The 17,767-nt window shown below is 38.2% G+C and overlaps 1 protein-coding gene across 4 annotated transcripts in view; it reads left to right on the top strand.

Annotated features, from left to right (window-relative positions):
* Positions 1-913: 913 nt before the first annotated feature.
* LOC126457215 (ATP-binding cassette sub-family A member 7-like) overlaps positions 914-17,767 on the top strand; it is a 594,847-nt gene continuing 577,993 nt past the window's right edge. For all 4 annotated transcript variants that reach the window (XR_007585450.1, XM_050093334.1, XM_050093335.1 and 1 more), the window contains exon 1: positions 914-1,064. The gene's annotated coding sequence lies outside the window, so the exon portion shown is untranslated. The remainder of the gene's footprint in view (positions 1,065-17,767) is intronic.

Below are 17,767 nucleotides of genomic sequence, written 5' to 3'. Positions count from 1 at the left end.
ACTTACTCGTATGTCTTTTTGACGTGAATACGTCTTTAAGACCAGAGCCAGGAAAGAGTAACTCTTTACAGTGGAGTTATAATTCTAAAATTAATTACGTCACCCAAAATTAAGTCACTCATAGAATATACAACTAAAATCTGTTCATGTTTTTCATTCCCTGAGCACCATGAGCACCGCGGATGGAGTAACAAGAGAATGTTAAAAAAAATAATAAAAAAAAATCCACACCTCCCTGTCTGCTGAGCAACGGAATGCCGCTTCTATACTTACCGCTTCTATAACAACTGTTCGCACACCCTCTGACAACTTATTGTATGACAGCTGAAAAATGTTACCATGTTTAACTACTAACAATACACATTTTTACAACACTTAACACTCAGTTTTTTACTAATATGTTACATCTACGCAGTTTATTCTGTGTTTTCACACTCTCGCATCTTTTAATATCGTTTCAGTGAGAAAATTCGTCTTTACATAGTGATCAGCGGTCGTTGTATGTCTAAGAGAAACCTGTTACCAGACGTATCACACTTTACAACAATTGAAATCAAAACTATCACACATCGAATTTCCCTGAATACAGTACTGCTTCGGTAGTAGGCTGTCTTCATTACATTGCCACTTGTCATGATCGCAACTGGTGTAAAGTCGACTGTACAAATACCCTTAAGGCCTTAACTTTATAAGATAGTTGTTGAGAAAATAATTTAATACTAAACATTTTTATTTATACTATTTTCTATTGAAATTTCTAGTAAAATTTTCATCAGGCTTTTCAGAATGAAAGCAACTTTTTGTTTACGATTGCGTTGTAGTCCTTGTTTCAGATAGTGAAATGTATATGTTACCTATCCTGTAACTGTGTAATACTATTGGCACGTGCGACGAGTGGTGGGGCAGTGTCGAACTCAAATTCCTGTCAGAAACATGCGGATGTTTGAAATAAAATTGTAGATGACACCATACAAGGAAACGTCATTAATGTTCCTATAAAAAATGAAAAATTCTACTTGTCGGACCCTACCCAGCTGAATAAGGCTCTGTACGAGGCACATTCTGTGAGTTAATAGGCTATATTCAATAATCAATAGGGCTCGATGTGTTTTGCTGCAGCTGTCCCTTTCACGAATAGCTACGTAACAAAATATTGACACGGTGTAAGCTTGTGGCTTTTTAAAAGTATTATTATGTATGATTTGTTTCAAGTGTATTACTGTCATTTGGTGGTGCTCTCACTAGGTTGAATGATGCTAATTACTTGCGTGCCCGTCATATGATTTTCCGTGCCGGAATGAACTGTTTCTTTCCTAAATAGTAGTAGGAGTAGAAGCCTGTGACATGTTGTAATCAAAGGAATATTGTGTAGAGAATGACAATTTGCTTTTTGTTCTTGGATGCCCGGTTAGTATTACAGACGTATCAAATTCCGTTGTTAAGTAATGTCACCCTTTTAGATAGCGTGCATCAACTGAGGAAACTGCACATTCTGAAATAACACCAACGGGGAGGTTATGGCTATCGCAGATCATCATATACAAATAAACGGCGAGTTTCAGTATCTCAGTGGTAGTTCAGCATGCACATAGAATTGACATTAGGCCTATATCTTATATTAACGATTTCAGATTGTCTTTTAGAGTTATTTATTTGTACCATTCCTCACTAGATGTTCTCCCCGTATTCGTCAACCTTAATAAGTATTAATAACTCATATTTTGCAGTGAGGTCAAAAGGGAAAAATCACTTATATGACCACTGTGACTTCTTAACTTTGTCTTGTAGTAGCCCATGTGCCGTTATGGCATGATCTAAGTTTTAGAATAGGTTAGCATTCTTGAAATAATGTGTACTAAACAAACCTTCAGTTGAAAATCTCATTCATAATATACTGATCACTCCTGTTATTTGGTGTGGGGTATATAGTCTCTTATAAATTGTGAAAAGTGATTCAGTGCTTCAACAAATGTTTTAGATTACTTAATAAATTTATCTTCTGTATGGATGTGAATTATTTTCGTTATAGTTCTTTCCAAAGATATAAACAATAACTGACACTTGAGCAATACAAACTGTTTTAGCTTTTAAGTTATTGCTGTATTGATTGATAGTAGTTGAAGAACTGACTCTTCCTTGTTGATGGTTACTTGATTGTGACATTTTACTTTGCTCTTGTTGTGGACTTGGTTTTCTTTGTCATGGAGATCATAAACTAGTATTTACTAATATTATTAAACACAAATGTGACATTTCATCATTGCAATTACTATTTTCGCTATTTTTCACATATAAGCAGTTGAGGAAATAGTGTTTCCTTCTAGATCACTACTACTGATTTCATTTATTGCTGTACGGGTTATATATGTGGATTTTCAGAGGATTTAAATTTCTTTGGGTTAGTTCTGTTTGAGATATGTCAAGATTTGTTGTCCTACCATTGTGTACTGACAGTGTTCAACATGAGACTTGTGTAGTGTGTGGAAGAATTAGGAACTTAACAGTATTTTGTTGGTAGGGATGTAGCAGATAATATTGCCCATACAGAAATTATGTAAAGATTACTATATACTCTGCAAGAGGAAAATTCAGAGTATAATAATATTCAGCAATTGCTGAAAAGTTCCCTATGTACTGCAATTGTTTATTCACCTTGCAAAGAATTTTGCGAAAATCCTTAGGGATGTGCAGTAATAAAGTTTAAATACTGTAGCCATTGTGTGTGTCTCAGCACAGTGAGAAAAAGTAATGTAGACCTATAGAAAGTTTAGTATGCTTCATTTGATTCTTCTATAATGTACATCAATTTTATAAGAGCTATTTAGTCACTTCCCATGGCATTTTTTGTTATAGATGATGCAGGCCTACAATATAAGCACCAAAATACTTGAAGAGTTCTCTCTAATGTCCTTCTGTACTTCTGAATTTGTCTTGCAGTATGTTAGGAAAAGAATGACATATATGGAATTTATTTATCCAACATTAGACCATTCAGAACAAAAATATCAAACATGTCCAACACATTACATAAATATTATATACATGTATTTAAAGTGTGAACAAAGTGGGATGGAGTTAGGTGAGAATAGCTCAATAAATCAGAAATACACCTTGGACTATGCTGGGGATCAGTCTGTTACCACAAACTGTGTTTTGTATTTGCTTTCATTGGCTTCACCAACTCCCTGCCAAATTTTCACCTTCTAATCTAACAAAGACCTTCGGCTAGGTTACGTACAAGTTTATTACTAGAAATTATCACATACTAGCAATAAATCGTGTATTAGTGTGTTCATTAGTTGACTGTCGAGGGGCAGCAGCCTTTTCAGTAGTTGCAAGGGCAACAGTCTGGACGATTGACTGATCTGGTCTTGTAACAATAACCAAAACGGCCTTGCTGTGCTGGTACTGCGAACGGCTGAAAGCAAGGGGAAACTACAGCCGTAATTTTGCCCGAGGGCATGCGCCTTTACTGTATGATTAAATGATAATGGCGTCCTCTTGGGTAAAATATTCCGGAGGTAAAATAGTCCCCCACTCGGATCTCCGGGCGGGGACTACTCAGGAGGATGTCATTATCAGGAGAAAGAAAACTAGCGTTCTACGGATCGGAGCGTGGAATGTCAGATTCCTTAATCGGGCAGGTAGGTTAGAAAATTTAAAAAGGGAAATGGATAGGTTAAAGTTAGATATAGTGGGAATTAGTGAAGTTCGGTGGCAGGAGGAACAAGACTTCTGGTCAGGTGACTACAGGGTTATAAACACAAAATCAAATAGGGGTAATGCAGGAGTAGGTTTAATAATGAATAGGAAAATAGGAATGCGGGTAAGCTACTACAAACAGCATAGTGAACGCATTATTGTGGCCAAGATAGACACGAAGCCCACACCTACTACAGTAGTACAAGTTTATATGCCAACTAGCTCTGCAGATGATGAAGAAATTGAAGAAATGTATGATGAAATAAAAGAAATTATTCAGATTGTGAAGGGAGACGAAAATTTAATAGTCATGGGTGACTGGAATTCGAGTGTAGGAAAAGGGAGAGAAGGAAACGTACTAGGTGAATATGGATTGGGGCTAAGAAATGAAAGAGGAAGCCGCCTGGTAGAATTTTGCACAGAGCACAACATAATCATAGCTAACACTTGGTTTAAGAATCGTGAAAGAAGGTTGTATACATGGAAGAACCCTGGAGATACTAAAAGGTATCAGATAGATTATATAATGGTAAGACAGAGATTTAGGAACCAGGTTTTAAATTGTAAGACATTTCCAGGGGCAGATGTGGACTCTGACCACAATCTATTGGTTATGACAAGTAGATTAAAACTGAAGAAACTGCAAAAAGGTGGGAATTTGAGGAGATGGGACCTGGATAAACTGAAAGAACCAGAGTTTCAGGGAGAGCATAAGGGAACAATTGACAGGAATGGGGGAAAGAAATACAGTAGAAGAAGAATGGGCAGCTTTGAGGGATGAAGTAGCGAAGGCAGCAGAGGATCAAGTAGGTAAAAAGACGAAGGCTAGTAGGAATCCTTGGGTAACAGAAGAAATATTGAATTTAATTGATGAAAGGAGAAAATATAAAAATGGAGTAAATGAAGCAGGCAAAAAGGAATACAACCGTCTCAAAAATGAGATCGACAGGAAGTGCAAAATGGCTAAGCAGGGATGGCTAGAGGATAAATGTAAGGATGTAGAGGCCTATCTCACTAGGGGTAAGATAGATACTGCCTACAGGAAAATTAAAGAGACCTTTGGAGATAAGAGAAAGACTTGTATGAATATCAAGAGCTCAGATGGCAACCCAGTTCTAAGCAAAGAAGGGAAAGCAGAAAGGTGGAAGGAGTATATAGAGGGTCTATACAAGGGCGATGTACTTGAGGACAATATTATGGAAATGGAAGAGGATGTAGATGAAGATGAAATGGGAGATATGATATTGCGTGAAGAGTTTGACAGAGCACTGAAAGGCCTGAGTCGAAACAAGACCCCCGGAGTAGACAACATTCCATTGAAACTACTGACGGCCTTGGGAGAGCCAGTCCTGACAAAACTCTACCATCTGGTGAGCAAGATGTATGAAACAGGCGAAATACCCTCAGACTTCAAGAAGAATATAATAATACCAATCCCAAAGAAAGCAGGTGTTGACTGATGTGAAAATTACCGAACTATCAGTTTAATAAGTCACAGCTGCAAAATACTAACACGAATTCTTTACAGACGAATGGAAAAACTAGTAGAAGCCAACCTCGGGGAAGGTCAGTTTGGATTCCGTAGAAACACTGGAACACGTGAGGCAATACTGAGCTTACGACTTATCTTAGAAGAAAGATTAAGGAAAGGCAAACCTACGTTTCTAGCATTTGTAGACTTAGAGAAAGCTTTTGACAATGTTGACAGGAATACTCTCTTTCAAATTCTAAAGGTGGCAGGGGTAAAATACAGGGAGTGAAAGGCTATTTACAATTTGTACAGAAACCAGATGGCAGTTATAAGAGTCGAGGGACATGAAAGGGAAGCAGTGGTTGGGAAGGGAGTAAGACAGGGTTGTAGCCTCTCCCCGATGTTATTCAATCTGTATATTGAGCAAGCAGTAAAGGAAACAAAAGAAAAATTCGGAGTAGGTATTAAAATCCATGGAGAAGAAATAAAAACTTTGAGGTTCGCCGATGACATTGTAATCCTTTCAGAGACAGCAAAGGACTTGGAAGAGCAGTTGAACGGAATGGATGGTGTCTTGAAGGGAGAACATCAACATGAACATCAACAAAAGCAAAACAAGGGTAATGGAATGTAGTCTAATTAAGTTGGGTGATGCTGAGGGAATTAGATTAGGAAATGAGACACTTAAAGTAGTAAAGGAGTTTTGCTGTTTGGGGAGCAAAATAACTGATGATGGTCGAAGTAGAGAGGATATAAAATGTAGACTGGCAATGGCAAGGAAAGCGTTTCTGAAGAAGAGAAATTTGCCAAGATCGAGTATAGATGTAAGTGTCAGGAAGTCATTTCTGAAAGTATTTGTATGGAGTGTAGCCATGTATGGAAGTGAAACGTGGACGATAAATAGTTTGGACAAGAAGAAAATAGAAGCTTTCGAAATGTGGTGCTACAGAAGAATGCTGAAGATTAGATGGGTAGATCACATAACTAATGAGGAGGTATTGAATAGGATTGGGGAGAAGAGAAGTTTGTGGCACAACTTGACCAGAAGAAGGGATCGGTTGGTAGGACATGTTCTGAGGCATCAAGGGGTCACCAATTTAGTATTGGGGGGCAGTGTGGAGGGTAAAAATCATAGAGGGAGACCAAGAGATGAATACACTAAGCAGAATCAGAAGGATGTAGGTTGCAGTAGGTACTGGGAGATGAAAAAGCTTGCTCAGGATAGAGTAGCATGGAGAGCTGCATCAAACCAGTCTCAGGACTGAAGACCACAACAACAACAACAACAACAATAGTTGACTGTCAAGTTTTTTGAGTTACTGAGATTTATGTAGTTGTAATTTTTACATTTATTTAGCAAATGAACCATTAATTTGCACTGGTAACATTTTGTCGAGTAATTGGCTTGGCTGTAGATTTGCGTAATTGTCGTCAATGAATAAATCTATTTTTCATTATTAGGCCATCTCTCATATTTTTGAGGGTGTTACACGATTTGCCGTAAAGACATCTACTTAAGGAAAGTAATACTGATTTCAAACAAAATGTTAATGCGATTTAAAAAAAGAGAGAGTGAGTGAGTTAGTATGAGTGCATTGTTCTACCTACCTTATTGAATCCATATTTGATATTGTGTTAGCCTGAGGTAAATTTGGGGCAGAAAAATCGGAAGTAATTAATAGGCAACCTCAGGAATATGAATTTTTGTCAACTAACTTTTCTTTTCATATAGTTGTATGTATTTTGAATCAAACTATTTTTCTATCATGTTTACAGGAACATTGGTTTAGAAAAGTCTCTAATAATGATGTATATTATTTTGTTTCATCAACTTCTAATTTAATTTCCTGTTGTGCCTGTGCATCAACAATAGCTTAAATTTTCTGCAGATTTACCAGCTGACATTGTTCTTTAAGCAAGAAATAAAATTTCGACACCATTAGAGTGGCAGAGAACGGAATTGTGCCGGCTGGAGTGGCCGAGCGGTTCTAAGCGCTTCAGTCTGGAGCCGAGCGACCACTGCAGTTGCAGGTTTGTATCCTGCCTCGGGCATGAATGTGTGTGATGTCCTTAGGTTAGGTAGGTTTAAGTAGTTCTAAGTGCTAGGGGACTGATGACCTCAGATGTTAAGTCCCCTAGTGCTCAGAGCCAGAACGGAATTGCAACAACATAAAAAAGTTTTCATGTGCTTTGGGGTAGTTTTCAGACAGCATACAAAATAAATTTTATTTATTTCAAGGAGAAAGTGTCAACTGTAAAAAAAAGAAAGGTATTCAGACACAGAGGATCAACTATTATGAGTGAATACAAATGTGATTGGAAGTCCCAACGTATCAGAAATGTTACCAGGAAATATGATCAAAGGACAGACTTATTTCCTTATCTGTAAGTGTAAGGAGATGGAACAGTTGGAAGGAAGCCAGTTATTCGAGATGAAGAAGTGGATATAACAACAGTCACTGAATTGTGTGGCCAAATGGGGTTTTGTACTAACAAAAGATGTGAAAGACACTATAAAAATTCGACGGCCTGCATTTACCAGTAATGAGATTGGGTGTAAAACTTTAAGAAACACTGTAATGTAACATTGAAGAAACGAGAGCTCTCGTAGCAAACTAGAAGACGTGTTCTAAATGATCCATTCATAACTTACAGCTCTTATGGTTTAGTTGAAGATGAAATGGAGGGACGTTGTATAAAAGATGATCCCAGATGTATTTATAATTTGATTAAACCATTTTCTGCCTAGACCCATGTAAAACAAGTGAACGACCTAATGGAAATTGAAATGATGTTTTTAGAGTGGTTAGGAGAGAGTAGATATATGTAGCTGGTCATTAACAGAACAAGTGGAAATTATTACAGAATCTTTCTTGTTGTTTGAGCCAATAAAGATGAAGTTGATTGACCTGTTTAATATTGAAATTAGTGGTGATGTAAAACAACTCTACAGTTATGTCAAAAAGTTTCAGAGGGTGCTCTTCAAAGTTTAGGAACACGAAATTGTGTTGTTTCTGAAATATTATTTGTGTTTTAAACATCCATATTGTTTAACACTTATTATTTCATGGTTGTCTAATAAATACCACATTACATGAGCTAATTTCTATGTGGGTCTCTTTTCCAGTGACAGTTTGACTTTAGACACAGAATTGTTGTCATTTAAAACGGGTTGTAGCATATGCCCAAGGACTATATGACTTTCCTGCAACATGGGTAAAGGTATCATATCTGATTCCACAATATGTAGTATGGAGAAACTAAGCATGTCATATGATTACACTTTGTTTTTGCAAGTAACAGCTGAGTATGGTGGTTCTGTCATTTAAGGCAATGGACTCTGCACTCAGGAGGAGTGGGGTTCAAGTTGCCATCATATTTAGGTTTCCCCCAAGTAATTTAGGACATTGCTAAGATGCTTCCTTTATAAAAGGGCACAGCCTATTTTCTCCTCCATCCTTCTTCAATATTAGCTTATGCTCCGTCTCTAATGAGTTCTTTCTCAATAGGACAATAAACTCTAATATTGCTCCCTCCCTCCCTCCCTCCCTCCCTCTCCCTCCTCCCCATCCATCCCTCCCGCTCTGCCTCCCTCCAAACTACAGGTATGTTCAAAATTTGGCATCAACACATGTTGGAAACCCAGACTCTGCATTAATGAACATAAGTAGAACACATAAAGGTTAACCAACATATATTCCTGGTATGAATGAAGAAGCAATTACTGTATTGCAGGAATATTTGCCTGTAGGTGAAATTGACCCATGCAGTGAGGTAACAGTGGAATTGGATGTTAAATTATCATTCAAAATAGCAAAAAAAAAAAAAAAAAAAAAAAAAAAAAAAAAAAAAAAAATTTCTGGATTGTGATTTGTGCAAATATGTTTTTCTGTAAAAGTAGTCAGCAGGAATGAAGGCCCTTCAATTACCTATTTTGGCAATGGCCGTACTATGGTAAGCACTTGTGCTGTCACTGCAGATAGTAATAGTGTTTCAACTTTTGATAGATGGCGAAGTTGACAAGAAAAAACTAATGACAAAAAAAGATAAAATCAGTCCTCAATGTGCAACATTTATGCTCGGATCCTGCAGTGACTGAAGTGATAATAGCTCCTTTTCTCAACAGTGTAACAGAACAAACCTTTAACCCAACATTGGCTACTTTTCTGTAGTAACTGTCTAATCTCAAAACAAATGCGAAACATCTGGAGGACAACCAAAGTAATTGCAATAGTTAGTGCAAAATGACCCACCTTTTTTTAAAAAAATAATTTTCTCTTCTCTTCTTTGTGCTGCTTGAATAAGATATTTGAAAGAATACTGCTGAACTACTTGAATCCAATAGTTGATCTCAAGGTCCTCTCACATCAGGCAGGTTTCAGAAAGAGTAGAAACTCCATGGCACATTTTACCAAGCTGCTCCCCCATACTGAAGATAACTTTGACAGGCATTTGGTAATGCAGCCAGTATTTTTCAACTTGCAACACATGATGGAGTGCAGCATAACATCATGCATCAGAAACTGTGTTACGTAATCTTGGACTTCAAATTTGCAAGTTTAAAAGGCTCTCTCCTTCAGAATTGAATATTTTTTGTGAATTTACGAGGCAGAAGTAGAATCTTCATAACAATGCTCTGCTGTGAGTAAATATATTGTTACCTACCTTACTCAACATTTATCGTAGTGACAAACTCCAGCTCCCACTGACAAAAGTTCTATATGTCAGATGAGCATAAACTATCTGTGCAGCTGAAGAATTTTGAAAAATTAGAGGAACTTCTTACAAAACAAATTTTGATTTTTTTATTAATGCTATAAGAAAAATACATAGAAACCTAGTCTATACAGAATGCTAATACACACCTTTTGCCTATAATATAAAAAAAAGGTAACAGATATTGTAATTTAAACTACATACTAACACTATGTGTTCATGAAACAGAAAGTAGGTACTCGAAACAGTATTATAAGAAACTTGCAGGCAACACACATGGTTCACACAAAGTAAAATTACATACATCAGCACTTTCCTGTTCACTTGCTTCATCTGTTTGAGATTCTCATTCGCAGGTTTCAGGCTGTTACAATCTGCTGCTTTGTCAAAGAGACGTATGTTAGTGAATTTTCCTACTTGCAGGTTGTATCACTGCTAGAATGATTCTCTAGTCACCTATGGGCCACTCATATACTTTTCTTACTGTGTTGGGCACCTGAAGCCCCAACAGATGGCATTTAGTTTCGTGGTGGGCAATGGTCATAATGTTCTGCCTCGTCAGTATATATGAACATGAAAACATGCGTTACGAGGAGAAAACATAATTTATACAGAACAAGTGCTGTCATGGTCGGGGACGACACTTGAACCCTATGCCCGTTCACAATGGTAACGACACTACTAGCCACACGGAAAATGATTTAAATCCAAATAGAGGTGTTTTGCAGGATATGCTTCCTGCAACCACTCTAGAAGGAAAACAAAGACAGAGGATGAGATGGGCAATTGAAGTTAACCGACACCTCATGTTCTGTTATTACCAAGCAACAAACTTAGGAACCAACACAACTGGATACAGATCACAAGTATACACAAAATTTGTTACCAGATACCCAGAATTAAAATTTTTAACAGAACGATGACTAGCTGATCAGATTCGTGTAATAATAAAAAATAACAGGATACCCCAGTCAGAATTAGAAAACATCAAACAACAAGTACAACAAATACTGGAACAAAATAATGTGCAATCAGAAGAAGAAGAAAATACAGTAATGGACTCAAACACCCCAGAGCAAACAAACAACGAACACCACACATCAATTAAACAATCAGAGGAAAATGAAATCTTAAGGCAGCCACCAGAACAAGCACAAATAGAACACGAAGTGACACACATGTTAGATATAGAAGAAAAAATTTCAGCTGACATATATAGAATACAAAGACACAAATACAGACATTAGACCATTCTTGCATAGACCACCAAATAACCCACAAGTCGAAACAACAATAACAACTATCAACACAATCATACACAAGAAAATAAATGAAAATACAACTATGGAAGAGTTACAACTACTGGTTTATATAGGAGCACTCACTACACTAAATATACACACTAGGCAGAGATCAGAACAAACCAACACACAGAAGAAACCCACAAAACCAGCATGGCAACACAGGCCACAGATCAGAATAGAAAAACTGAGAAAAGACATCAGACAGCTAACACAATTTATAAGAAATTAAATATCAGACAAAAAACGAAAAAGGTTAGGTAAAATCTCACAACAAGAAATGATAGAGCAATTAGATGAAAAGAAGCAGAAATTACAAGCAATGGCCAAATGACTTAGAAGATACAAAAAAAAGTGAAAATAGAAGGAAACAATACCAAACATTCAACACAAACCAAAAGAAATTTTAGCAGACAATAGATAACACACACATTAAAATAGACAACCCACCAAACATAACAGACATGGAACACTTCTGAAGCAACATATGGTCAAATCCGGTACAGCATAACAGGCATGCACGGAGGATACAAGCAGAAACAGACACATACAAGATAATACCACAAATGCCTGAAGTGATGATTTTGCAACATGAAGTTACCGGAGCAATTAATTCTACGCACAATTGGAAAGCCCCTGGAAAAGATAAAATAGCAAACTTCTGGCTAAAGTAGTTCACCTGAACACTATCACATCTAACTAAATTATTTAACAGTTACATTGCAGACCCATACACATTCCCTGATACACTCACACATGGAATAACTTATCTGAAACCTAAAGATCAAGCAGACACAGCAAACCCAGCAAAATATTGCCCGATAACGTGCCTACCACCAATATACTAAATATTAACTTCAGTCATTACACAGAAATTAATGACACATACAACACAGAACAAAATTATAAATGAAGAACAAAAAGGCTGTTGCAAAGGAGCACGAGGATGTAAAGAGCAACTGATAATAGATGCAGAGGTGACATATCAAGCTAAAGCTAAACAAAGGTCGTACACTACGCATACATTGATTACCGAAAAGCTTTTGATAGTGTACCCCACTCATGGTTACTACATATATTGGAAATATACAAAGTAGATCCTAAATTGATACAGTTCCTAAACATAGTAATGAAAAATTGGAAAACCACACTTAATATCCAGACAAATTCAAATAATATCACATCACAGCCAATACAGATTAAGCGTGGAATATACGAAGGAGACTCATTAAGTCCTTTCTGGTTTTGCCTTGCTCTGAACCCACTATCCAACTTGCTAAATAATACAAATTATGGATACAATATTACTGGCACATACCAACACAAAATCACACATTTGCTATACGTGGATGATCTAAAACTATTGGTAGCAACAACTCAACCAATTACTAAAGATAACAGAAGTATTCAGCAATGATATAAATATGGCTTTTGGAATGGACAAATGTAAAAAAAATAGCATAGTCAAGGGAAAACACACTAAACAAGATTACATATTGGATAACCACAGCAACTGCATAGAAGCGATGGAAAAAACAGATGCCTATAAATATCTAGGATACAGACAAAAAATAGGAATAGATAATACAAATATTAAAGAAGAACTAAAAGAAAAATATAGACAAAGACTAACAAAAATATTGAAAACAGAATTGACAGCAAGAAACAGGACAAGAGCTATAAATACCTATGCTATACCAATATTGACCTACTCATTCGGAGTAGTGAAATGGAGTAACACAGAAGTAGAAGCACTCGATACACTTACACGATCACAATGCCACAAATATAGAATACATCACATACATTCAGCAACAGAAAGATTCACATTAAGCAGAAAGGAAGGAGGAAGGGGATTTATCGACATAAAAAACCTACGTTATGGACAGGTAGACAATTTAAGAAAATTCTTTATAGAACGAGCAGAAACTAGCAAAATACACAAAGCAATCATTCATATAAATACGTTGGCTACACCATTGCAATTTCATAACCACTTCTACAACCCTTTAGATCACATAATATCAACAGATACGAAGAAAGAAAAATGGAAAAAGAAAACACTACATGGCAAGCACCCGTATCATCTAACACAGCCACATATCGATCAAAACGCATCCAACACATGGCTAAGAAAAGGCAATATATACAGTGAGATGGAAGGATTCATGATTGCAATACAGCATCAAACAATAAACACCAGATATTACAGCAAGCATATTATTAAAGATCCCAATACCACAACAGATAAATGCAGACTTTGCAAACAACAAATAGAAACAGTAGATCACATCACAAGCGGATGTACAATACTAGCAAATACAGAATACCCCAGAAGACATGACAACGTAGCAAAAATAATACATCAACAACATGCCATACAACATAAACTAATAAAACAACACGTTCCCACATACAAGTATGCACCACAAAATGTACTGGAGAATGATTAATACAAATTATACTGGAACAGAACCATTATAACAGATAAAGCACCACCACATAAAAAACCTGACATCATACTCACCAATAAAAAGAAGAAATTAACACAACTAATTGAAATATCCATACCCAATACAACAAATATACAGAAGAAAACAGGAGAAAAAATTGAAAAATACATCCAACTGGCTGAGGAAGTCAAGGACATGTGGCATCAGGATAAAGTTGACATCATACCAATTATACTATCAACTACAGGAGTCATACCACACAATATCCACCAGTACATAAACGCAATACAGCTACATCCAAACGTATATATACAACTACCGAAATCTGTAATTATTGATACATGTTCAATTACCCGAAAGTTCCTAAATGCAATGTAACATATACGGTACAGTTAAAAGGAAGTCGCACTTGATCAAGGTCCGCGTCACTTTCCATTTTTAACCAGACGTAACGTCTGAGACAGGAAAGAAAAATAATAATAAAGATTATATGTAGGTGTACATACTACTTGTAAAACCTACATGAATAATGAGTTACATATATTTGATCTAAATGATTAATGGAAAATCTCATATAAGATGTGAAACAAATACTAACAAACAGATAGAGGGGCTGGCCAGTACTTACCTCAGCTCAGTACAGCCGATAGATACACATAAAACAGAACTGAAAATTTACATTCCTAGCTTTCGGAACTTTGTTCCTTCATCAGGGAGGAGAGAGGGGAAAAAAGGGAAGAAGGGAAAGTGGATTCAGTTACTCACAACCCAGGTTATGAAGCAACAGGGAAAGGTAAACAGGGAGGGTAGCAAGGATGGAGGCATGGTTGTCAGAGGGAAGCCAAAGATATCCTACTGTAAGTACTGTGCCAGCTTCAAACCAAAGAGGATGCATACAGAAGTAAAGTATAAAGATAAACACAACTATGTAGGATGAAAAGATGCGTGAATGGCTAAAGAGGAAAGGGAAAGAGGAGAAGACTGAAGAGTGAATGGGAGTGAGGTTGTTTAACGTAGGTTCAGTCCAGGGGGATGGCGGGATGAAAGGATGTGTTGGAGTGCAAGTTCCCATCTCCGCAGTTCAGAGGGACTGGTGTTGGGTGGGAGAAGCCAAATGGCACATACGGTGTAGCAGGTTCCTAGGTCCCTAGAATTATGCTGGAGGGCATGCTCCGCTACTGGGTATTGGGCATCTCCTAGGCGGACAGTTCGTCTGTGTCCGTTCATTCGCTCAGCCAGTTTGGTTGTTGTCATGCCGATGTAAAAGGCTGTGCAGTGCAGGCATGTCAGTTGATAAATGACATGTGTAGTTTCACATGTAGCCCTGCCTTGAATTGTGTATGTTTTACCAGTAGCGGGGCTGGAGTAGGTGGTTGTGGGCGGATGCATGGGGCAGGTTTTGCAGCGGGGTCGGTTACAGGGGTAGGAACCGCTGGGTAGAGAAGGTAGTCTGGGAATATTGTAGGGTTTAACAAGGATGTTACGGAGGTTAGGGGGGCGACGAAAGGCAACTCTGGGTGGTGTGGGGAGAATTTTGTCAAGGGATGATCTCATTTCAGGGGTTGACTTGAGAAAGTCATATCCCTGGCGGAGTAATTTGTTGATGTTTGATGTTTTCGAGGCCAGGATAATATTGGGTGACAAGGGGGATGCTTCTGTGTGGTCTGGGGGTAGGAACATTGTTGTTGGACGGGGAGGAATGTATTGCTCGGGAAATCTGTTTGTGGACAAGGTCTGCAGGATAGTTGCGGGAGAGGAAAGCACTGGTCAGGTTATTGGTGTAGTTGTTGAGGGATTCGTCACTGGAGCAGATACGTTTGCCACGAATACCTAGGCTGTAGGGAAGGGAGCGTTTGATGTGGAAAGGATGGCAGCTATCAAAGTGAAGGTACTGTTGTTTGTTTGTGGGTTTGATATGGACAGAGGTGTGGATGTGAGCTTCAACAAGATGAAGGTCAACATCCAGGAAGGTGGCTTGGGTTTTGGAGAAGGACCAGGTGAAATTCAGATTCGAATTCAGATTTCCTCCATAACCAAAAATATACTCTGTGAATATATAAGTGATTAGGATTTCTGTGAGCCAACAGATTCAATTAAATTGTAAAAAAACATTTATCAAATACAACATTATACACAAATATCAATAAACTTAGGATTATAATAATATGTATGCTGTTATCTGGAGATCCTTCAGGCAGGGATATAGTATTCATGTTCAAGAATGTATGAGTAATCACTAAAGAAGCCATTAGTTTAATTCCTCTTACTGATTACTTCATACTCACTGTTTATGTTACATACACACAACCTAATTTTTTGTTCATGCTATTGTACAGGTAACTTTCATGTCTTAACAATGGCATGTCTACTAAACACCATCATATCTGTGCTGTTGTTTCATTCTCCATATTGACATACTTATTGCTCATTGATCAGTGCCAATTAGAGCTGGCCAGTGGAACCACTTGGCCTGTGAACAACAGAAAGTTTTTCAGTAGTCCATTCCCCCTGGTTAACTCCAGTAAGATTGTTGTAGGCAACAAGCAATTAGAGCAGGGAGTCATTTGACCAAAGCAAAGCTGTCTGTCAGGTGCCGAGTTATGGAATAGTGTCTTCTAAATGATTAAATAAAAGTAAAAAAACAAATCATGCATATTTGATGACATAGAATAACACTATATGCAGAGGTACATGGACAACATTTTCTCTGAGAACACTATTACATTTGTAATCATACAATATAATATGCACTGTGGCATGTATTCCATGTTGAACAGAGTCACTTAATTCTAAGGGTGGAAGAGGCATGCCCAGTAAAACACTGTAGGGTTGAAACCAACCTTGAAGATGACACCTTTACTTTTTGTTGTGGACACTAAACATCAGTTATGCAACAGAAGTTTTAAAAATAAGTAAAGCAAAAATAAATTATGTTTGTTTGTGGGAGTTGTTATACACGAGTCCCTCCTGCGGGCCCTGTGGGTTGTAATAGATCCGAGGTATTCCTGCTTGTTGTAAGAGGCAACTAAAAGGAGTCTCTCACATTTCAGCCTTTACGTGATGGTCCCCTATAAAGTTTGACCTGCGTTTTTCAAAATTTTCCTCTTGATGGGGACTCCTTTGTCTCAGTGAAGCCACAGTTCTTTGTAGAGTATTTAGAGGACAAGTTTGAGGAGTGGAGGGATTGTCCAAAATGCGGTCAGGGTCAGTTTTGATAAAAATGGCATCCTCTGCCCAGTCATGGGCATTATTCGCTTGTGATAATCTGGGGAATATTTCCGTTTCCACCTCGCCTCATACGAGCTTAAATATGGTCCGGGGATTATATTCCACAGGGACCTACTTTTTCAGTCTGACAACGAGCTGTGCACCAACTTAGGGCGACGAGGAGTTCATTTCATCTGATGTGTCCATCAGTGTCTGAGGCATAATCAGGTAGCCACCGGTGTCTTCATCTTGGCCTTCAAGGGTGTCACATTACTCGAGAAGGTCAAGGTGATGGTCTGCAGCTGTGATGTTAACCCATACAGCCTTCCCCCAATGTGGTGCTTTAAGTGCTGGGAGTTCAGCCACATGTCTTCCCGATGCACTTCCAGCATCACATGTTGAGATCGTGGACGTCCATCCCATCCCAATACTCCATGTGCCTCGCCTCCCATCTATGTCAACTGCATAGAGCATCATTCCCCTTGCTCACCAAACTGCAGGATTTTACAGCAAGAAATGAGAAGCATGGAATACAAGACGGTGGACCGACTGACCTACACTGGGGCCAACAGGAAATTTGAGCACCTACATCCTGTGGCTATGACCTTATCTTATGCCGCCACTATAAGAACAGTTGTAGCCTCATCGGTTCCACAAGTTCCAGTCGGCTCTCGGAGCCGTGAGACTACACCTGCCCCCTTGATGGTGGGGGGGGCTCCCTTTTGGTCCCGCACGACCTACCTTGGGAGCACTGCCCCCCCCCCCCCCCCCTCTCCACCAATTGGGAACACCAGTCCCCACTTTTCAGCCAGAGAAGCATAAGTATTCTTTGGCTCATCTCGCTAGGGAGTCCCTTGGGTTACTCCCTTGCTAGGCTTCTGCTAATGGGAAAGATGACGCCCACCAGTGGCTGAAGT

The sequence above is a fragment of the Schistocerca serialis genome, chromosome 2 (assembly GCF_023864345.2).
Source record: "Schistocerca serialis cubense isolate TAMUIC-IGC-003099 chromosome 2, iqSchSeri2.2, whole genome shotgun sequence".
Lineage (NCBI taxonomy): Eukaryota > Metazoa > Arthropoda > Insecta > Orthoptera > Acrididae > Schistocerca > Schistocerca serialis.
The sequence above is the reverse complement of the archived record's forward strand: the minus strand, read 5'-3'. Positions and strand labels throughout refer to the sequence as shown.